The sequence below is a fragment of the Pinus tabuliformis genome, chromosome Q (genome assembly GCF_031772625.1).
Source record: "Pinus tabuliformis cultivar Carrire ecotype Pingquan chromosome Q, CPIR1, whole genome shotgun sequence".
Taxonomy (NCBI): domain Eukaryota; kingdom Viridiplantae; phylum Streptophyta; class Pinopsida; order Pinales; family Pinaceae; genus Pinus; species Pinus tabuliformis.
This window is the reverse complement of record NC_142296.1, coordinates 44,673,674-44,697,873: the sequence shown is the minus strand read 5'-3', so window position 1 is coordinate 44,697,873 and position 24,200 is coordinate 44,673,674.

The following is a 24,200-nucleotide window of genomic DNA, read 5'->3' as shown; positions in this document are numbered from 1 at the left end:
AGACTATTATTAAATTTTGTGCAACCAGATTTGGAAAATAGAACTTGAAGCAAGAAGGTTCGCAGCCAAGTCTGAAGGTTAATTTGAAGCCCTGTCTCTATATTGAGATATCAAGTGAAGATTTGATTGATTGTAAACAAGATCCCCTGCCTTGGTTGATGCAAGTTTGTTTCTCTTCACTGAATGGATGAACCCATAAGTGCTCCATGGTCTTTTTGCTACTGATAAGTTGGGAAGTGAAAAAACTTGAGGTGCAAGCATCTGCAATTTCAGAGTTTCAGAACTAGAATATGATCGACATGCAATAAGCTTCATAATACTCATATCAATGAGTACATTTACATTTTCAAATGCATTACTCCTTTTGATAAATGTAGTAAATTAGTTCTTTAGAGCTCCTTTGGTTTAGGACAAATGATAGAAACTGTTGCTTTGAATCCATCGACTACTTACTTGTCTTTGTTTGGAGCTTTCCTTTCATTTTCAAAGTTTTCCAAGTAAGCCTTGTTGCATACTTTGGATTCAGTGATAACTTGGATGATGTTTGAAGCATAGTCACCATACAACCTTGTTTGGGCTTGGGGTATGTATTTTTTCACACATTTTCTATATTGTACATATGAAATATGGTCAACACATGATTTATTGTATTGTATCTGGATTATGTATATGTATTGAAAGGTATAACCAAAAATATGCCCTATACAAATTCAGGGAAAATCTCCCCTAAAATCATTGTTAAAATCTTGATTTAATAGGTCTTTATGGCTTAAAATTTGTATAAGCTTATAGCACATCTTTAATTTTGTCTACTTATTTTTAAAATTTTCTAGCATTTTGGAAAATTCACATGTTTTTCATTTTGTGAGATGTAGACACCTACATCTGGTTGTATGGGATTTGTTTAGGTGCACATTTTTGTTGTATAGCATCAATATCCATATTCAAATTTCATATATTGTAGCCATGATTTGAAATATCAATTACTTTTGTAAGTCTCAGCCATGCATTCAATGCTCTTCTCCTCATTTGAAGTATTTATTTCTCTCAAGAAGTATGGGCCTGAAGGAGACATACTATCAAATTTATTGATGATTGGTTTGTTGTATTAGTCCACAACAACTTCTCCTTCTGTAGAACGGTGGTGCTTACTTTTGAAATTTTGTCTCTTGTAACCCATGGGTGCTTCATTGACCACTCTAAACATGACTTTCCAATATAGAGACAAAATACTCTATAAGGGAATACCACATGCATGTATGGCAGGGGCAACTCCACTATCTGTTTCTTCCCTCCTGCCACAATCAAACATTCTTTCCAAGAGTCTGGAGTTCAATCTCTTCCAGGCTTCCTTGACTATTGAGGGAACTTGCTGCCCCTTTATTTAACCTATGAGAACATGCTTGCTGCCCCTCCTTTCTTCCCTGGCTAACTGTGCGTTTTCATGCTCCTTTTGATATTGTGCCTCAATCTTTGGGGTGATAGATTACAAAACTCAACCCCATTGTTAGGAATCCAAAGAAAAAGGGCTTTACCCCTTGAGTATGAATCCAAAATTTTCCTTGCACTTAATGCAATTCCATAAGTAGTTTCCACTTATTTTTTTCCTTTTTTCTCTATCTTTCTGTGACACACTTCCTCAAAGGGGAATCAATGGGAAATTTTTGTTATTTTTTTCACCATCTCCTCTCCCTTCACCACTTCTTCCACCATGATTTCTATGATCATACCCTCCCCAAGATGATGAATGAGATTCCATCATAAGAATATAGGAGAGTAAGAAATAGAACAAATAAGAGTTTTGAGTGCTGTTGTGCTATCAAAAACTCTGTTCTGAGTTCCTCCCTTCAAATATGCTTGTTGAAGTTGTTTTTCAGTGTTGTTCTACCAAACATGTCCACCCTAAGCTGTTCTCATTTATGCTGTCCAAATCTGCACTCCAAAGTAAGAAGCTGAAAAAAGAGATGAATTGGGGTTTCAAGTACTTTTATAGAAAAATTGATAAATAGGGGGGCCAACCCTCAAATGCCAACTAGTGTGGGGAAGACATGTGGACCCACTCTACTTGTTCCCTCCAAAATCAACAAGGTATTTTACAACTTTATTTTTGATTTTATGCATAAAATGTTTCTCTTGCTGATCAATGCTCTATCCTACAGATTCTGATGTGAATCAATAAATCAACATTTCTAATACAAATTGGAAACCTATTTTCCATCCTAGGATGGTGATTCCAAGGGTGGCAAACTGTCTAGGATTCATTGTGTATTTTAAATATTTCAGTCATTAAAATAATTATTATATTTATGCTTAATATGCCTTGAAAGTCTAATCTGTCTAGTAGAAATGGAACTTCTATTATGTATTCTATGATAATCTAAGTCACAGATGGAGGTTGGAGCCTGGAAATCAATCTAATATTCTCTTTGAAATATTTCCAAGTAAATAGGTTCTCAAAATTGCATTCTTGAAAGTATATCATGTGGTTGACTATCTCCAAACTAGGTGACATCTTGATCTTATGTTATATGCACTTTTCTTGAAGTCAAAATTTATGGGACTTGTTCTGCTCATGTTCACAGGTTCGACTTATGGGTGCAAGTCATGATCAGTGGAAGAAAGTTAAACATGTTGTTCAATATGCAGTGTTTGTAGCTTACCATTTAGCCCTTGAGACCTATTTCCTTGCAGATGAAGGTGCCACCTTGCCTGAACTTCCCTTGAAATCACCAATAATTGTTGCATTTCCAGACAAACAATTAAGTTTAGATAGATCTATTTCTACAATACCTAGTTCTGTTGTTCCTATTCCAGAACAAAACCAGTAGGGAGAAATGCAAAACCTGAAAATGTATAAGACAATGTCAAATGTCTCTACCTTAGTAGATGACCCTCTGATTGATAACAATAAAGGAGAGTCCAAACCACCTCTTACTAGTGGAGGGATGGGGCCACCTATGTCACATGTTACTAGTAAAACTAGTCTTGATGGAACCAGTCTTCTTCAAATGGAAATTGTTTTAAGAAATATTCCATAGGAGATACATGTGCTCAAGTTACAGGGGTACAATGGGATACATATCCATCTGAACAAAGACCTTTGCTTCCAACTACTCCTTCAGGTGATTTATCTAGATTTTCAGCTTCAATAAAGGCATATTCAAATGAAATTATATCTCTTGTGGGTCCAGGTTCATATGGGGCAGTCACGTCATATTTGGAACTTCAAGATAAGGAATCAAAAGATTCAGATCTACAAATGGTTTCACTATTTCTATTTCATCCAAGGTTAATCTTAATTATCAAATAACAACAAAGGAGCTATCTAGGAAGGTGGCATAAGAGAATCAAGTAGTAGAAAAGGAAATGAAGTCCAAGGTTTTTTTGGATGAGCAACTTTTAGGGTACAAAAACCAAGAACAGGTTTTCTCTAAAGAAGACTTTCCGCCTTCTCCTTCTGATCATCAAAGTATATTGGTTTTGTTATCGAGTCACTATGTGTTGAAGGGGATAGTATGTGGGCATTCACAACTCTTTCGCATCAAGTACTATGGCAGTTTTGACAAGCCACTAGGAAGGTACCTCCGGGATGATTTGTTTGACCAGGTATATTTTTTCTTCATGTCTTTTTCTTCTTCTATAGTTTTCAAGAAGATTTTTTCTTCATGTCTATTTCTTCTTACGTTTTTTTCTCTTGTTATCTTGTAGACTTTGCATTTACACAGTAATAATCGGAAAATTTTGATGTAACAAAATACCAAAAACATGCATAATTCTCGTTGTTGTTTATGTAATGAACCCTCAAAAGCACATGTTCTTTGCTACACACATTATCAGAGTAGTCTCGTGATATTGGTAAGATAGTTACCTTTATTGTTGACATTACCTGGTGAACGTGAAGGAAAAATATGGATGTGGCATAGGTGCTTAAAATGTGCACGGAAAGATGGAGTTCTAGAAGCAACCTGATGAGTAGTCATGTCTGATGCTGCATGGGGTTTATCCTTTGGAAAATTCCTAGAGCTTAGTTTTTCTGATGATGTTGTAGCAAGTAGAGTTGTCAGTTGTGGTCATTCATTACATTGAGGCTACCTTCAATTTTATGGGTATGCCACTGAATTCAGCTACTTTATATTTCTCAAGCAGTTTTCATATTATTTTTTTATTGACCTTGTGATATCTTACATAATTTATGTAACTCATGATTTTTCTAGAGTACCCATAATTGTGTATGATAGTTAATGGCTATTCCATACTAATATATTGGACCTACGTTGTTCCCAAATTCAATGTGAGATGTTTGGTAGTATGATTGCATGTTTCTAATATTCCTCCATCAATGTTTTGTCTCTGCATTTGCCACCCTCAAAATTAGAGTTCCATGATCCACATCAACAAGATTGGTTCAGAAAGGAAGCTGCAGAGGTACTTTATGATACAGATTGTACATATGGGTAGATGTTTGCTAATTAATTTATATGCCTATCATACCTATGGCATAGGACCCCCCAGATCCAAACTAATGTGCATTTTGATGCAAATGTACAGGTTGCAGATAAAGTGGAAATGTTGTTTAGAGAGGTTTTTAATTTGCTCTGTCAGATAGGACAAAAATTCGCCACATCTGGATCCTTTTATTATGGTATTAAGGTTACTGAATCAAGGAGGAAAATTGCAGAGCTTGAAGGAATGTTGCATAAAGAGATAGTTGAATTTGAGGTGATATTATAGATGTATATAAAAGATGTTTAGTATACTTTAGGTTGTCTAACATGATATTATGCTAGAATAATATTTCTACTTAATGAATATTTCCATATTTTTTTATAGAAATTTCTTAGTTGGAAATAATTTCTTCATAGAGTAATTCATTCTTTTGATGCAATCTATCAAATTCAAACAAGGTTTGTTGCAAGAGGCCATCATTAGTGACGGGCAAGTTGGAAGACTTGTTGTTGATATTTCAAAGCTAAACAGTATAAGGCGTCTTCTTTTTTATGAAGCCTATGAATGGGATCATTGTCTTTGCCATTATTCATAACTGTGTCATATATACTCACTACGTTTTACTTTTTGGCATGCAAATCAGCCTTTTAAAGGCATATTTTTATGTTGTCACAACATATTTACATGATTCACAAGGTGAGAAATCAATCTTTAGTGTAATTGTAGATTTTAGGTTTTATAATTATAGGTCATTTATAGGTTGTAATTGTCTTCAAAGTTTCACTTCTAATTGAGTATTCAATTGAACATATTGAGTATCTTATACGTAACTATTTTTCCCTCCACCCACTTTTCATAACTTCCATAACCATTAAGTAGGGACTTGCAACTTTGATGTTATTTTGCTTGTTTAGTAAAAGATTTGCCAATACTTTACAAAGTTTTATAATTTATTGCCAGTTGTAGAATTTACAATTTATAAAGTTTCAAGGTCTAAGTTTTTAAAGTCTAATTCTTTAAAGGGTGCTAGCGCAATTGAAGAGTACGTGCTTTACAGGCAAGAGGTTGGTGGTTCGATTTCATCGTGCCTTGATATTCATATGGAATGACAACGATCAATTTTTGGTGACAGACTTTTTTGACCATCACCAATGAGCTTATGGTGACATTTTTCGACCCTCACCAAAATATGAAATGTTGACGGTCAACCAACATAGCAATATATATATATATATATATATATATATATATATATATATATATATATATATATATATATATGCATCAATAGTGACGGCCATGAAAAGGTCCATCACAATAAACTGTTATTTATATGAAATGGTGGCGATCACTATCCGTCATTATAATCATTATTCATAACGAAACTTGAATGTCAGCACAACACCTGTACTTTTGGTGACACCACTTTTGGTGATGTTCAGTTTTTTGGTGACAGAGGCTAAGGTTCGTCAACATTGCTCATATGAAATGGTGGCGGTCACTGTAAATCATTATAGGTGACGTACTTTGAATGTCACCACAATACTTACACTTTTGGCGACTTTCAAATTTTTGGTGACAGAGGCTAAGGTTCATCACCATTGCTCATATAAAATGGTGACAGTCACTATCCGTCACTATAAATCATTATTGCTGACGGACCTTGAATGTCACCACAACATCTATACTTTTGGTGACGTCGCCTTTGGTGACGTTCAGTTTTTGGTGACAGACGTTCTTTTCACTGTCACCAATGAGCTTATGGTGACATTTATTGACCCTCACCAATGCCCTTTTATCTTGTAGTGCACATGTGTCCCTTTCTATCATGTTGAGAAATATTACATATAAATGTACACATCCCATGTACATTTAACCCCATATAGCCCCCCCGTATCATATCATATTCCTATAACCCCATATATGCTCCCCTTGGGGTCATACCATAGTACTATACTTCAAAACGCTTTGCCCTCGACGCTTTGCAACTGAAGGTTTTACATGTGATGAAGCCATGTTATATGGTTTTCTAATTTTCCTTCTTTATTATTTCCAAAAAAAATCTCCCAGCCAAAATTTGAAACCCCTTGATTTTTCCCCTAAAATTTTCATTGATGTGTCATAGAACCTAACATCCTCCTCTAATCCAACTAATTAAAATGTGCATTTTGAGAAAATTAGAAATCCCATTAAATTCAAAATAGTGTTTGGAAAATTAAAGATGGGTTCCCTTTTTTTAATATGCATATTTCAAATTGTGTGAAGGTATGATAGACAGACCATGCATAATCACCATATATTATAGAAAATTCATAAGTCATCCTTATGTCGATTGCAAATTCTAAAATATGTTAGAAATCTGATGGACATGAATGAAGTCCATTGATTGACTTTTCTCATGTCTATGAGATTTTCGAAATTTTCCAACATAACAAATTGAGTCATGCTCATGCAAATTCATAATTGATTAAGCCATTCAAGTTTCCAAGTTTGTATAGTGAAAATGGTGCATGATTTATTCCAAAATATATTCAAACAATCACAAGTAAAATAATGCAAGTCTTGGGAATGTGGAAAATGTGTAACTATGCAACTATTTCAAATTATACAGTAACATCACAAAAGGTAGCGTTGTAAGTAGTCATGTAACCAAAATGTAGCCAAATACATTGAATACCATAGCCATGTTGATCCATTGACTAAAAACACCTAAATCAAGATGATAAATCCACAAAATACAAGGAGGAAATGATAGGAAAAGAGGTTCATATGGAAATCCTCTAGACATGGACATGGGGATTAAGGGATACTTTCATCACCACTAGAATATGTAATTTGGAGCTATCTTACGTTGACACATTATTGCACAAAATATTGTCACCATGACATTTTTCAATCAGTGTGAGTCTATCACCACTCAAACTTTCCTCCTTTGCAAGTCTTAAACCTTAGTTCTTCATGTCAAGCCTTGAAAAATAAGAGAAAGCCATTAAAAGTCTCTAAAATTGTGGTTGCGCACTTTCTCTTAGCATTACCTGTGGTCCCGCACCTACTTGTCATGTCCCCTACGTACCTGACCGCTCTGTCTCTGTGTAATGGGTGCGGACCCCTGTAAAAGTAAAAAAGGCGCAAGTACATTCTTAAAAACTCACTTTGAGTCATTTCTGGAAGCTTCTAGAAGGAATCTTGAGGTGGCAAGTTCGCTCCTTTAAGGTTCATGCATCCCATACCTTAAGGAGCTAACCCCTTGATGTGAGGAGCTTATCCCTTTGAAGGAGGACTCTATCCCTTCATAGGTGGACCTGTAACCTCCTTCCTTTGCACTATAAAATGAAGCATTGGGCTGGTTACTGGAGAGGTTGAAAGCTGAAGATTTTTGAGGTGAAATGCTGCTGGAACTTAGTCTTCCTAATTGAGATTTTGTGAGGAAAGATTACATACCTTGTTGATCTCATTTGGAAGAGTGTGAGGCTTGTCAAAGTAGAGGAGATTCCTGTTTCGAACCCTGGGAGGAGCTTGTACAACATCAAGGCACCAAAGGTTGTAAAGTTCTTCTATTTTCAAAGTTAATACAATCAAGTTTATTTTTCTCAATAAGCTGTGTTTTATGGTTTATTTCATGGATTCCTTGATCACCATGATGAATATGATTTATTATATTAGCTATGCAAGTGTTATTTAATGTGTGCTTGTTTGTGATTGTAGGTTCTCAAAAGGAAACTCGTTCGGACGGTCGAAGCGTGGCTGCCACAAACTAGCGTTGGACTTAAGGTAGGGTCTAAAATGCCTCTTAGTTTTTTATTAATGAATCACAATATATTTAGAGAAAGGTAGATTTGCTTGTCCTGCTTGTTGCTAGATATCTGTTGATACTAGGGAGATCGGTCTTGTCCGCAAGAATGATTTATCCGGCCGACAAATTGGTGACCATATTGGGGACTTGAATTTGGTTTTTTGCCTTTACTTTTTCTTTGACTTGAGAAACTTATCCCTACTTCTGGATTTTTCTTAATGTGTGTGGGATTGGGTAGTTTTTAGGATTTGGATTCTTTTTGTTTTTTCCGAAGTTTATAGGGAACCACACTTTCTTTTTATAGACAGTGCGGACCTCTTTGCATCTTTCCTTTAGTACACAGAGCGGTACCGCATCTGGTTCTACTGGAAGCCTGCAGACCCTATTAAAATTTTTGAGAAACCTAAATTATTTTCATCCAGTAAGTTTAGTTTTTGTTTTCGGCTTTTAGTGTCTACCCAGATCTGCATGTGTTCTGTCAAGAATCTCTTGTGAGTGAGTTCCATTGGCATTTTGGTTTTAGGTGATTTTCTAGAAGTTTTGCGTGCATGGATTGATTTTTGCTTGGTCTTTGTAGTGACTCAGAGATTAGAAGCCTAAGAAACCTTAGATTACCTTGGTATTTTTGGTCTTCTTGACGAGTCTGACTGATTTTTGAAATCTGCCCTTGCTAAGAAATAGATTTCGTTTTCTCTTTGCAAAGCTTTGTGTTGGGTCCCCATAATACTAGTGATTACCCCATTAATATTGTAGTTATACCCCTTATTTATATTTTTGTGCCCCTATTACCCCCATATTGTTATTTCTGTGCCCCATAGAATCCCTCTATTGCTATTTTTGTGGCTTTATATTATTATTGTTAGGTCGACTGGATTATATTGTGACTCCTTAGACTCCTATATATAGAAAGGAGGTTTTGTCATTTGTATCATCCAAGAATTGTTCATTTATGTAATGTAAAGGAGGTTTCCCCCTCGAAGAGGCTGAATTCTAAGGCGTTGATCTATCTTTTCTATCTTTTCTTGAGCTGGTTCCATAACATTTGGTATCGGAGCTTTGGATTCTAGGGTTTCGCTGCTCCAAACAGGTCATCGTGGAATTTTCGCTATAACTTTTTTTCTGTGACGTTTCAGAAGTCGCAAAAAAAAACCCATTTGAGAAGAAATCGCACTGAACCTTGGGTCCGAATTTCAGAGCTTTTCACGCGATATTTGCGGAGATATGATCTGAGGAATTTGGTCTTTTTGCAGACTCCTGAATTACATTCAAAACAGGTGACCTGGGGAAAATCGTCATAACTTTCTCTCTGGGGATTGGATTGAAATTTCGTAAGAAGCTACAGAAAGAGGACAGACTGTAGTTTCTTGTATGCGAGTTTCAGATCCAAAGGTTGAAATAGTGACTCGTGGCACGTCGTACAAGTTCACTCTACTGAACTAGTCTAAAAGCAAGTCACTGTGGGAGATTTCACATAACTCTTCCTTGGAGAATCCAATTTGGGTCAGACTTGTGGCATTGGAAAGAGGACATAGAGGGCTACTACGGGTCATAAATTCAGAACTAGATGATTGGAAAGTACAGAGATACATCAGAGGCAATATCGAGCTCCTGCAAAGTGAAAAAAGTTTTGTAGATTTTCTTAAATTTTTGCTTAAGCTTGGTTTGAAAATTTATTTTGAAGGAATTCAAAGGGCATAGTAGAGCATTATTATCGGTAACTGATGCCCCGAGGAAAGAAAATGCAAACACCTAGTAAGGAACCTGAAAGCTCTAGCATGACTCATGAAGAAGAGGAAGAAATGCAACATGATATATCAAAATTACAAGACCAAGTGCAACAACTGTCCCTTGCACAAAAAGGAACAGAATCTAAGATGGATGGTTTAAAGAAAGATGTAGAAGCTAAGATGGATGGTTTAAAGAAAGGTGTAGAAGCTAAGATGGATTGTTTAAAGAAAGGTGTAGAAGCTAAGATGATTGACGTGGAAGCTAAGATGGATGATTTGAAGATAGATTTGAAGACAAACATGAACGAATTGAAGATAAATATGAATAAGTTGCTACAAGAAATGGTCCCTAAGGGTGAAAGGTTACTAAAGGAAACTCATGATGAGAAAAAAAGAAATGTTAATCATGATTCCATAGATGCTAATGTTGGATTGAAGAATCATCATATTCCAAAAATCGATATGAGGAAGTTTGATGGCAAGGATCCCGCCACATGGATATTACAGATGGAGCAATTCTTCGATCTCAATAATGTGCAAAACGCACAAAAGGTACGTATGGCATCTGTATATTTGGAACCAAATCAGTTTGTATGGTATCAATGGCTTTGTTCTCGTAAACAATTTATCACTTGGGAAATTTTTACGGAAGAATTGATAGCACATTATGAGGATACAAAAAGCAACACTTTTTTTAGCCAATTGATAAGTCTCAAACAAAAGGGTTCAATAATGGAGCACATTGAGGAGTTCCAAAAATTGAACATAAGGGTAAAAGATATTCCAGAGGAGCATAGGATTGATGTGTTCATAGGGTCTTTAAAGGATAATATCCAACATGATGTCCGCCTTTGGGAACCTGATTCATTAGAGAAGGCATTCAGGTTAGCAAGAAAAATGGAAAGCAAAATTATGGCAACTAGGAAGCATACCATTCACAACTATAAAGACGGAAGTGTTGTTTCCCATAGTCTTCCACAACCTACAAGGTTGACACCACAACAATTGGAAGAAAAAAGAGCAAAAGGGATTTGTTACAATTGTGATAGAAAATACACAAAAGGTCATAAGTGTGCTGAGAAGAAATTATTCTACATAGATTGTGAAGAGGAAGAAGAAAAGGAGCAAGAAAGGTCAAAAGAAGAGGATATATTCCAGGAACAAAGCCTAGATGAAGAACAAATAAATCCGACCATATCTTGTAATGCATTGGCAGGAATTACCACTCCTCAAACCATCAAGATAGAAGGACAAATCAAGAAGAAAAAGGTAATAGTGTTGATTGATTCAGGAAGCACCCACAATTTTATTCATTGTAGGGTAGCAAAAGAATTGAATTGCTTCCTATATCCAGCACCAGAGTGTCAAGTGATGATTGAAAATGGAGGAACAATAAATTGTTCTGGAAAGTGCCATAATATCAAGCTATCCATGGGAGAATATGTATTGACTAGCCCAATGCTTTCCATTCCAATGGGAGGTGTTGATGTTGTACTAGGAGTCCAATGGCTACAATCCTTGGGTACAATAGCTTTTAATTTTCAAGAACTTTTCATGAAATTTTCTGTGGAAGGAAAGGAAGTTGAATTAAGGGGTATTGCAGGGAAACTAGGAAAGATAATCAGCTCTAATGGCATGACAAAGCTTCTAAAAAAGGAGCAAAGAGGTGTAATTGCACAATTATGTTCGCTAGATGTTTCCACATTGGAATCATCTATTTTTCCAGATCTCCAAAAAGTCCTGGACAATCATTCCAAGGTATTTGAGACTCCCAAAGGTCTCCCACCTATGCGTGATCATGATCATGCTATTCATCTGATTCCAGGAAGTGTTCCTCCAAACATCAGGCCGTACAGATATCCATATGTCCAAAAAAGTGAAATTGAACGTATGGTTGCAGAAATGCTAGAGGCTGGTATAATTCAACCGAGTCAAAGTTCTTTCTCAGCTCCAGTAGTATTGGTGCACAAGAAGGATGGATCATGGCACATGTGTCCAGATTATAGGGAGCTCAACAAGCTCACTATTAAAGATAAGTTCCCCATTCCTGTCATTGATGAATTACTGGATGAATTGCATGGATCAATTTACTTCACCAAGTTGGATCTTCGTTCGGGATATCATCAAATCAGAATGAAGATTGAAGACATTCTGAAAATGGCATTTAGAACTCATGAGGGTCATTATGAATTTTTGGTCATGCCTTTTGGCCTTACCAATGCACCTTCAACATTTCAAGGTTTGATGAATTCAATTTTCAAACCATTCCTTAGAAAATTTGTGTTAGTATTTTTTGATGATATACTAATCTACAGCAAGTCTTGGAAGGATCATGTTGAACATGTTGACAAGGTGCTACAACTATTGGAGGAGAAACAATTATATGCAAAAAGATCCAAATGTTTCTTTGGAGTCCAGGAGGTGGAATATTTGGGTCATATTGTATCTCATGAAGGAGTTAAGGTAGACCCTAGCAAAATTAAAGCCATTAAGGAATGGAAAATCCCCACATCCATAAAGCATCTGCGAGGATTTCTTGGGTTGACAGGGTATTATCGCAAGTTTGTTAAGAATTATGGGAGAATAGCAGCACCTCTAACAACATTATTGAAGAAAGATTCATTTTCATGGACTCTGGAAGCAACATAGGCCTTTAAACATCTTAAAGAGGCAATGTGCCAGGCACCGGTCTTAGCTACACCGTACTTCACAAAACCCTTTATTGTGGAATGTGATGCTTCAGGAAATGGAGTTGGTGCTGTTATAATGCAAGATGAAAGACCCATTGCTTTTGAAAGTCGTCCAATCAAGGGAAAGTTTTTAAGCAAAGCTATTTATGAGAAGGAAATGTTGGCAATACTCCATGCACTTAAGAAATGGCGACCCTACCTAATGGGAAGACACTTCAAGGTAAAAACAGATCATGATAGCCTTAAATACTTTTTAGAACAAAGATTATCCTCTGAAGAGCAACAAAAGTGGGTCACAAAGATGTTGGGTTATGACTTTGAAATCATCTACAAAAAAGGGAAGCAAAATGTGGTGGCAGATGCACTCTCAAGAAAGGATGAGGATATGGAAGCATTGTTGTGTTCCATTTCTATTATCCAACCAGATTGGATAAACGAAGCAAAGGAGGAATGGAAGAATGACGAAGAAGTGTGGGCACTTATTCGAAAGCTACAACAAGATTCCAGTACTTCTGATACATTTAGCTGGAAAAATGATTTGTTATGGTACAAAGATCGCTTATACCTCTGTAAGAATTCCCAGCTAAAACAAAAGATTCTTATGGAATTGCACACTTCTCCCTTAGGAGGGCACTCAGGATTTTTAAAAACTTACCACAGGGTTAAGAAGGAATTTTTTTGGGATGGCCTTAAATCAGATATTCAAAAGTTTGTGGCGGAATGTTTGGTTTGCCAACAAAATAAAGTTGAAACAATTAAGACACTGGGTCTATTACAACCTTTATCCATTCCAAGCCAACGTTGGGAGGAGGTTTCAATGGATTTTATCACAGGTTTACCCAAGTCTGAGGGAAAGAGTGTCATCATGGTGGTAGTTGACAGACTTACCAAGTATGCACACTTTTGTGCATTATCACATCCATTTAAAGCCAGTACAGTTTCTACTGCATTTATGGAAACAATTCAAAAGCTACATGGAAACCCAAAGATTATTGTAAGTGACAGAGATCCCATTTTCACTGGAAATTTTTGGACAGAATTATTTTCTTGTCTTGGTACTCAGTTAGCTCATAGCTCATCTTATCATCCTCAATTTGATGGGCAAACTGAGATAGTAAACAAATGTTTGGAAGGATATCTTCGTTGCTTTGTATCTGATAAACAAACACAATGGGTCAAATGGTTGCCTCTGGCTGAATGGTGGTATAACACTTCCTTCCATACAACAACAAAAATGACCCCATTTATGGCACTTTATGGGTACCAACCACCATCAATCACATCATATTTAAGAGAAAATTCTAAGGTTTAGGCAGTGGAACATCACATCGAACATCAACAACAAGTCCTCCAACTCTTAAAGGATAACCTCGTGTTGGCACAAAATAGAATGAAACAACAGGCAGATCAACATCACAGTGAAAGAAGTTTTGATGTAGGTGATTGGGTATTCCTACGGCTACAACCATATAAGCAAATGTCCCTAAAGCAAGCTAAGAAGGATAATAAATTATCACCAAAGTATTATGGTCCGTACAAGGTGTTGGAAAAGATTGGTACTATGGCATACAAATTGGAGCTTCCTGCAACTTCTCGATTGCACCCAGTTTTCCATGTTTCATGTTTAAAGAAGGTTATAGGCGACAAGCTCCCAGTTCAAACAATATTGCCAGAACTTGACGAGGAAGGAAAAATTATATTGGAACCAGAAGCAGTCACAGAAACAAGAACTCGACAACTACGAAATCGATCAATTTCAGAGTATCTTATCAAGTGGAAGAACTTATCCGCTGAAGATTCCACATGGGAGGATGAGAATTTTATGCAGAAGTATCCAGAACTGCTCAAGCGTTGAGGACAACACTTTTTTGAAGGAGAGGGGCATGTTGGGTCCCCATAATACTAGTGATTACCCCATTAATATTGTAGTTATACCCCTTATTTATATTGTTGTGCCCCTATTACCCCCATATTGTTATTTCTGTGCCCCATAGAATCCCTCTATTGCTATTTTTGTGGCTTTATATTATTATTGTTAGGTCGGCTGGATTATATTGTGACTCCTTAGACTCCTATATATAGAAAGGAGGTTTTGTCATTTGTATCATCCAAGAATTGTTCATTTATGTAATGTAAAGGAGGTTTCCCCCTTGAAGATGCTGAATTCTAAGGTGTTGATCTATCTTTTCTATCTTTTCTTGAGCTGGTTTCATAACACTTTGAATGAACTTGTTTGAAAGTTTTGAATTTCATTTTTATAAAAGAAAACATAGCTGGGTGTTTTTTGATTGATTTGTTATTTAGAACGAATTAATCCTTAGTTTACTGAATAACTAAGTAAAACTTCCTCAAAATGATTTAAAGCTTTTATTTCAATTAGGTTTTTTAGAAGTTTTTAGATCTCAAGATTGATTTTTATAGTTTTGAGTGTTTTCTAGAAATTGTAGAATCTCTTTTGAAAGAAATTGTTTTCTGTAGTTTTTGAGTGTTGAAAAAGAAAGGGATTTTTCGTGAGCATAATTAGTAGTCTCGTTTTGAGTTTATTGAAAAAGACAAAAATATTTTTCTTTTCATTTACATGTTGAAAGAAAGATTTGTTTTTCAAAGAATTGCATTCTCAACTCTTTCCTTTAGCTAGAAATTCATTGAAGAAAAAGAATTGTTTATCATCTTAGGTGCATTTTTAGTGTTTTTGGAGTCGAGTCTTCACACCATAAAGTTTCATCTCCATTCCTATTGACTTAAGAAACAACCCATAAAAATAACGCTTAAATTAAAATTGATCTAGCAATCTTTTTATTTCTAGGGCTCTTATCACCAATATAGCTTAGGCTAGTATCTTGGAGTAGGGAGTAATTAACTCTCCAATATAGTTAAAACAAACAAGTAGCTATATCTTGCGGTAGGAAATAAATCCAATTGTAATTGATATAATCTGGGAAGCTCCTCTTAAAGGAGTCAATCACAAGATCATGTCCGAACCTTTGAGACAATAAAGTCCGTCTCATTGGGAAAGATAGAAGATTTGCGGGTATTAAAAACGGTAAACCTCGGATTAACCATTGTCGAGGAGCCTGGAGTCACTTGTTGGTAAACCTCAGATTGATCATGTCGAGGAGCCTTCAAGGGGATTGAGCTTTGTTACTCTGCCCTTGCGCGTAGATCAGATCGTAGACTGTTCCCCCAGTTGTATTTGTTATTGTTGGTATCCTTAGTGACCATAATCTTAAGATTCTTTCCTAAGGTGACGGTGAAGGACAGGTCTCACTGTACCTAGAGCAGACGTCGACTAGACTCACTTGGACTCTCTGGGGGGTTCTCTTCACTCGAGACGGTTTTGTGAAGAAACTTGTTCCAGTCTGTTTCATTAAGCAGGTTGTCAGGGTAACTGTTCCAACCGCCCTTTCTGTATTGAATTCTACGACGTTGGATTTCATCACCAACTATTGTTTTTAGTACGAAAAGTTACTGTTTGTGTGTGGTTTGAACTCTTAGATTTTTTTAGGCATGCAATTCATTTTTTTGGTTCTTTAGAGACTTTAGGTGGTTTTATTGAGATTTTATTTTTTTGCGTGTGAAGTAATTAAAATATTTAATCATGGCTGAATTACCGAGACAATCCCATAGACTTCGGGGGCAACCTCCCGAGTATACACCAAGCTAGCTTGAAGGGCTACGAGCTCTTGTATCACCTAGTGACAATAGAGTTGGGTCACCGGAAGCCAGAGAGTCTTCTTTAATTGTTCATCCTGATTATCAAGTTCAAGCAACAGAGTATATTTCTAAACCAATTTCATTTTCCGAAGTTACTGGTAGTATTTATTCTACTAGTGAATTAGCTGAAGAACCTAAAATTTCTGAGCCTGAAACTGAACCTGCTGCTACTCCATCCTCAGGATTTGCTTCTCCAACTTCTAGTGGTCCTGGTTCACCCAGGGTAGGAAGGTTCATTACCCAGAATCTTCCTTCTGGACTCATTTCTATTGAAGAACTTGTTAGTCCAGAAGAAGATATAACTCTCCCTGAAAATCAACCAACTTTAGACCTTAGGGAGCCTGAATCAATTTTCTACAGTCCACCTAGGAGGGACGCTTGGTACGTCTCATTGACCAATTTTTAGAAAATCCAGGTCTTAGTTTTTCACCACCTCGAATTCCTTTTCATCCAACACCTAGAGGTTATTATCCTCCTTTGAATATGTCGAGACAGTCATCCATGTTTTCCCAATCACCGGAAACATTTTTATATGGTGGTCCCTCTATTCCTTCTGGGTATCAGTCACTCATTGGTACTTTTTCAGGAGCATCTCTTCAACCCATTGAACATGGGATATTAGCTAGTAATAACGAAACTAAACCGTTGAGCATAGAAGAAATTCTTATGATGTCTGGTACTATTCCAAATCCACAACCTCAAGGTAGTCAGTTACCGCCTGGGGGGCAACCCCAAGGTACTCAATTATAGCCTGGGGGCAACCTCAAGGTAGTCAGTTACCGCCTGGGGGGCAACCTCAAGGACAGTACATAACTTCGGGACAGTACATACCTCAAGGTCAACCCTAGACTTAGTACATACCTCAAGGTCAACCCTAGTATCAATATATACCTCAAGGTCAACCCCAGTTTCAGTACGTGCCTCAAGGTTATCAACCTCAAGGTCAATACCCAACCCAAGGTTTCCAACCACCTTCTGGTCAATCATTTGTACCATTTAATTATCAGCCCTATGCTCAACCCGGTTAGGGCCTTTCATATGCTCAACCTTCTATGGGTCCATACCCCGGAACAAACATGGTGTGGGATCCATCTCAATCTCAACAGATCTTGCAACCTAATGTGCAGTTGTCATCCCAATCTGGACAACCTTTGGTTTCTAGTTCAACCCAGAAACCCGTCCAGCCTACTATTTAAACATCTGCACCTGGTGTAGCTCATCAGTCTGGGCCTAGTTCACCTCGAACTCCACCTCAAACGACTGTTGCAACTACTGTAGCTTCTGTTCAATCTACCACACCTACTTTTGGAGTATTGGTGGCTCCGGTTTCTACTGTTCCTGCATCAACTCCTCAAGCCTCTTTACCTCAATCGTGACCTACAATTTAGACTTTGGTTCAGATGCCTGTAGGACAACCTGGTCCAAGTACGGTTGTCACAAGTCAACCACAATTCACTTATCAACCGTACCAGGGACAGTACCAATTCGGTCCTGCTGTTCAAAGCCCAGTTTACCAGTATCAACCGTACCCTGGATATACTTATCAGTAACCTCAACAACCCCAGTTTGGTCCGGTTAATCCTGGTTTTCTGGGAGGATACAATATTCCAAATGCAATTCCAATTCCAAGTTATCCTGGATATCCTCCTCCTGGGGTTGGTCTTATGACCCAGGGTTTTCGTGACCCTAACTGTCAGTTACCGTTTATTGCAACTTTGGACTTGCCTGATTTGTCGCGCCTTACGAATGATCCGATTAATTATCTTCCATTTTGACTGCCAATGCCGAATAAGTTGCCCAGTGATATCCCAAAATTTGAAGGTAAATCAGGAGAGGATCCGTCAAACCATGTGATGACTTATCACCTCTGGTGTGCATCTAATTCCATTATTGATGATTCAATTTGCTTACGTCCTTTTCAACGCACTCTGATTGGTCTTGCGGCCATGTGGTACATTGAGTTACCACGAGCTTCTTTTTATAATTTTAGTCAGTTAGCCACTTCATTCTTAACTCATTTTCAGTTGCCTGTCAGATATGATAATGGCACAGAATTATTAAATTCATTAAAACAGTCAAGATCCACATATATTTCGGATCATATTCATGAATGGCAACATAGACGATGTTTAGTGAAAGTTTTTATTCCGAATCAAATTTTAGCAGAATGGTTCATTAAATCATTATTACCTAAAATCACTGAGGATGTAGCTAAGGCAGGAGTTGTTACTGAAGAGAAAGTAATTGCTCAAGCTCAGTACCTTGACCTCGTTTATACACAGTCGGGTACTTTACACAAAAAAATCCCTGACCTTCCGAAACAAAATCAAATAACTACAGCTGCTTCAGGGTCTAATGCCGCTGATGGTATGATTGGTTCAGTTAGCACCAAAAGCAAGAAGAAATCTTCAAAGAATTCTTCTCCTATTATAACTTTACCAGATTCCCCGACAGGAGACTCTTCCACTGAAATTCCTACCGATATTCATGTCGTAGAATCATCTACGGCCAAATCAAAATCCGGTGGTAAAAAGAAAGGGAAGAAGAAAAATAAACAAAACTCAAAAGAGAAATCAGATAAAACTGAATCTACTGACGAGAAATGTAAACCTCACTATCCTTGTCTCATTTGTGACGAGGAGCATTTTACAAGAGACTGCCCACATCGAGCTGAGGTTGTGAAAATCGTCAAAGGTTCTCAAATGCCTGCTGTCTTGAAGGATCCTTTTCCTAGTCAAGATAGTAAGATGATTAGTTCTTCCTCAAATGCCTCAGAAGAACCCATAATGATGATGTCTCATGTCAGGATTGCGACACGATCGCAAGATTATGGTAGTAAAAGTCCTGTTGGTGGTAAGGAAGCAGAATCTTCTAATTCAAACCCATCAACTTCAACTCCTTCTGGTCTCGATCCGCTACAGATCGAGAAACCTAACCCAGACTTAGTAATCAAACCACCTGCTAAAGGTATACTTCGGAAGTCAGCTTTCAATCCGGATGTGATAGCTGTTCAGAATTATAACATTGTTGAAGACTTAGCTATTTCCCCTTTAGCAATGTCATCTTTGGAGGTGCTGCAATCATGCCCAACATAGTGTAAATTAGTATTGTCGGCTATAGGAGTTGTTGATATTTAGGATTCGAACCTTACAATCTTCGATTTAGAGAATAGTACACCTCGCCTACCTCATCAAATGTCTTTCCAGATTCCAATGTTAGTAAAAAACAAACCTTGCTTTAGGACTGTAATTGATGAGGGAGCTTCTACGTGTATTATGTCGATCCAGTGTTGGAGATTGCTTGTTTCTCCTACACTCAATCAATCCCCGACGATTCTAAAGGCTTTTGATGGCCGTGGGTTCCATCCTTTTGGCATTCTGCAAGATTTACCTATAGGGTTTGAAGACAAAACTGTTAATCTAGATGTGGAAGTGGTTGATGCCCCTCTAGATTACAACCTTCTCTTGGGTCGTAGCTGGTCTTATGCTATGACTGCTGTTGTTTCATCGGTCTTTCGGCTTATCAAGTTTCCTCATAATGGAAAGATCATTACAATAGACCATCTGACTTATTTTTCATCCGACCCAACCTCTTCTGAAAGTATGCAACATGTCAGTAAAACAACTATCCCTTACAAGGATGTCGGGTAGGATTGATTAAAGATTCTGGTTTACTAGGAAATTTTTCCTTTCCTCCTCCTAACGTATTGCATCCTACTACAACTATTCATATGATTTCATCAAACACTATTGCTTTTGATGATCCTTGGATCGTACCTTCCGAGTTTGAGGTGGATTCATTTAGTGATGTGACGCCTTTGAGTCCCTATGAAATTGCATATCAGGCTGTACAGTCGTTTTCTGACCCTTGTTCAACCGAAATTGATCTAATGAATGTGGTCCATGGAGAATCACTTTCAATATCAACCTCAACTTCAACAACTTTTCCTGAGCCTGTTCATACGGATGAGTAGATTTGTAAATTTTTGTCTGTTGATGATTTACCATGGGAAGATCTTCATCATCGATCTTCGTTTTTACCTGAGCTTGATCATTTTGAAAATGATTTTTCATCTATTTTTACTACTGATTATGTCAAAGAACCACAGAATCCTTTGCAACATCCTGATTCTGAGTTAAATTTGGGAAATATCTCTCAAACAGTTCCTATTGACATTTAAGTTAAACCAGGAATTATTGAAAACATTCATATAGGTGCTTCCTATACAGACAATGAACTCCAAACTTATAAAGCCCTATTTCAAGAATTCCGTGATGTGTTTGCCTGGTCATATGAAGAAATGCCAGGAATTGATCCATCAATTGTTGTCCATGAAATTAAAACTTACCCGAATGCTAAACCTATCTGGCAACGTCTGCGTCAGGTACATCCGAGAAAAGCTACTGCTATTAAAGCTGAAGTTGAGAAATTACTTCGAGCAGGTTTCATTTATCCAATTCCCTTAACAGATTGGGTATCGAATATTGTTCCTGTTAACAAAAAGCAAGGAATGATAAGAATATGCATCAATTATAGGGATATTAATCGAGCTTGTCCTAAAGACAATTATCCAACCCCCTATATCGATCAAATCATTGATGATTGTGCCGGCAGTGAAATTTTCTCCTTTATGTATGGTTTTTCCGGTTACAATCAAATCAACATACTACCTGCTGATCAACCAAAAACAACTTTCATTTGTCCATGGGGGATGTTTTCTTACTGCAAATTGCCTTTTGGATTAAAGAACGTCGGAGTAACTTTTCAAAGGGCTATGTCTTACGCATTTCATGACATCAAGCACATTGTGCAGCCATATCTCGATGATTTACCTGCCCATTCATTATGTAGAGCCGATCATCTTGCTCATTTACGAGAAATATTTATGAGATGTAGGCATTATCGAATTAGGTTGAATCCACACAAATGTGTTTTCTGTATAGAAACAAGTCGTTTACTGGGATTTATTGTTTCAAAAGCTGGCATTTGTGTCGATCCCTCGAAGGTTGAATCTATTGTCAAATTGCCTCCTCCTTCGACTCTTCACCAAATCCAAAGTTTGCAAGGGAAAGCAAACTTTTTACGTCGTTTCATTCCTAACTATGCCGAGATAACAAAGGGTTTTACCAGGTTGTTGAAACATAATACTCCATTCTTTTGGGATGAGATAGCTGACAAATATTTTGATGCACTTAAACACGCGTTGACCCATGCACCGTTATTGCATCCTCTCAACTACAACCAGGATTACTTCTTGTACCTCGCCGCTTCTCATTCCACCATTGGGATGGTTTTAGTTCACGAAGATGAATTCAACAGTGAACATGTGATTTACTATCTTAGTCGAACTTTGAATCTGACTAAGCTTAAATATTCGCATGTGGAGAAATTGGCCTTGGAAGCTGTTCAAGCTATCCAAAGATTTTGTCATTACATCTTACTACGCAAAACTACAGTAATTTCTGACTGTAACCCTATGATCTATATTTTGACCAAACAATTACTAGGGGGCAAGTATTCCAAATGGATAGTTATCCTGCAGGAATTTGACTTGGAATTTGAAAAATCCAAGCCAAAGAAATCTTTGGTATTTGCGGAATTGATGTGTGATTTCCCACGTGCTGATACTGAAACTGTGGCGGAAGAGCCCATTGCAGATGAATCCTTGTTTCTTATCAGTACTCTTGATCCATGGTATGGAGATATCATTGTTTATCTCCAAACCTAATCTTTTCGGCCTAAAAGTTCACGATCTCAGTGATGGAAAATACGTTTCCAATCCCAACAATACAATATTATTGGAGATACACTTTATCGCCGTGGGGCAGATTCTATTTTCCGATGTTGTTTAACTCATGAAGAAGCTGAAAAGGTTCTAAATGACTCACTTTGGAGCATGTGGCGGTCATATGTCTGGGTATGCCACAGCCCAAAAGATATTGCGCGCTGGTTATTTCTGGCCGTCTTTATTTAAAGATTGTATCTATGCAGTGCGAAAATGCCAAAATTGTCAAATTTTTTATCGTAAGATGCGTGCTCCACCTGCTCCTCTCCACCCTATAATTGTCGTCGGTCCTTTTGAAAAGTGGGGTATTGAATTTATTACATGTAACCCTCACTCAGCCGGGGGGCATGCGTATATCATCCTTGCGGTAGATTATTTTACTAAGTGGGCTAAGGCGATGCCTACATTTCGGCAGATGGCAAAACTGCTGCAATTTTCGTTTTCAATCATATAATTACTAGATTCGGTGTTCCTCAAGCAATTATTACTAATCATGGGAGTCATTTTCGAAACATCATGATGACTGAACTAACAAATCAACTTGGCCTACGTCACGATAGTTCTACTTTGTATTACCCACAGGCTAATGGTCTGGTTGAAGCTATCAACAAAGTTCTAGTCACTATGATCTGACGAATCATTGGCATTCATAGGTCGAATTGGCATAAAATGTTATTTTTAGCATTTTGGGTGTATCGAACCTCAGTAAAAACATCAACTGGTTTCACTCCTTTTCAACTGGTTTACGATTTGGAAGTTGTGTTACCCATTGAATGCGAAATTTCGTCATTGCAAATAGCCATAGAACTACTCCCAGCCACTTCCGAAGAGGAGAAACGTTTGTTGTACTTAGCTCAGCTAGATGAGAATCGACGTGATGCTGCATTAGCAATCAAAACTCATGCCAAACGAATTAAAGCTCACTACGATCGAAATGTTACACCTCATAATTTTTTGGAAGGAGACCTAGTATTACTGGCATGGTCCTTATGTTGTTAAGCGAAAGCTGGCAAAAGGGGCCTATGAATTGGTAGATTTTGACGGTGTCTCTTTGGGTAAACCCAGAAATGGTCTTTATCTGAAGAGATATTATGCTTAAATCTGGGTGTGGAGATTTTAGTTAGATTAGTTTCTTTCTAGCTGGTGTGTTTTAGATTAGAAAAGTGTGCCTAGTTTAGAGAGTGTTTTCATCATTATTCCTGCTTATCTTGATTTTACTCTTGATATTTCAAATGTCGACATCTCTTCAAACATACATTGGTTTCACTGATGGCGCTTGTCGTAGTACACAGAACATTTCTTCTGCAGCTTGGGTTATCTATTCACCCTCTGATGAGTTGGTATCTATGCATGGGGTAAGCCTCGGTCAAACAACAAACAACATTGGAGAGTATAGTGCAGTGATTGATTTATTATCTGAATCCATCTCATTCGGGATTTGGAGTTTGATTGTTAGGTTAGATTCTGAACTCGTTGTATTGCAGCTTAATAGAGTTTATGCTGTTAGAAATCCATTGTTATTAAGATTATTTTTTGAGTTCTTCTCTTGGAACGTGAATTTGACTATATTGAATATCAGCATATTCCAAGATATTTAAATACATTAGCAGATGCAGTTGCTTCTCGAATGTTAAATAGACATTTGCAATAATCAAACAGTAAATTTAAAAACATTCCATAACATGTTATACAAGATAGCCAGTAATAGTGATATAGCATAGCATAGAAGTGTGTCAAATATACATCGTCTTCGATCATAGGTTGAAAAACACCTTATGATCGGCAAAAATGATAGTACAAAAAGCAAAAATGTCGTGCGAGTCTACAAAGGGGATTATCCTATCACTGGTGATGATCACGATAAGAAACCACTGCTCGGGCCACCCTACAAAGGAACCTCCTGAAAGGTCATGGGACCCCAATCACATAGCGCTGTAACCTAAGAGGAATATCATCTATGCTAGTCTCTCGAATATCTGTTGTCAAACACTCTAGATGATTTTCCAATTCGGTCAGGGTCTCTGTAGATTCGTCCCATGGGGCCA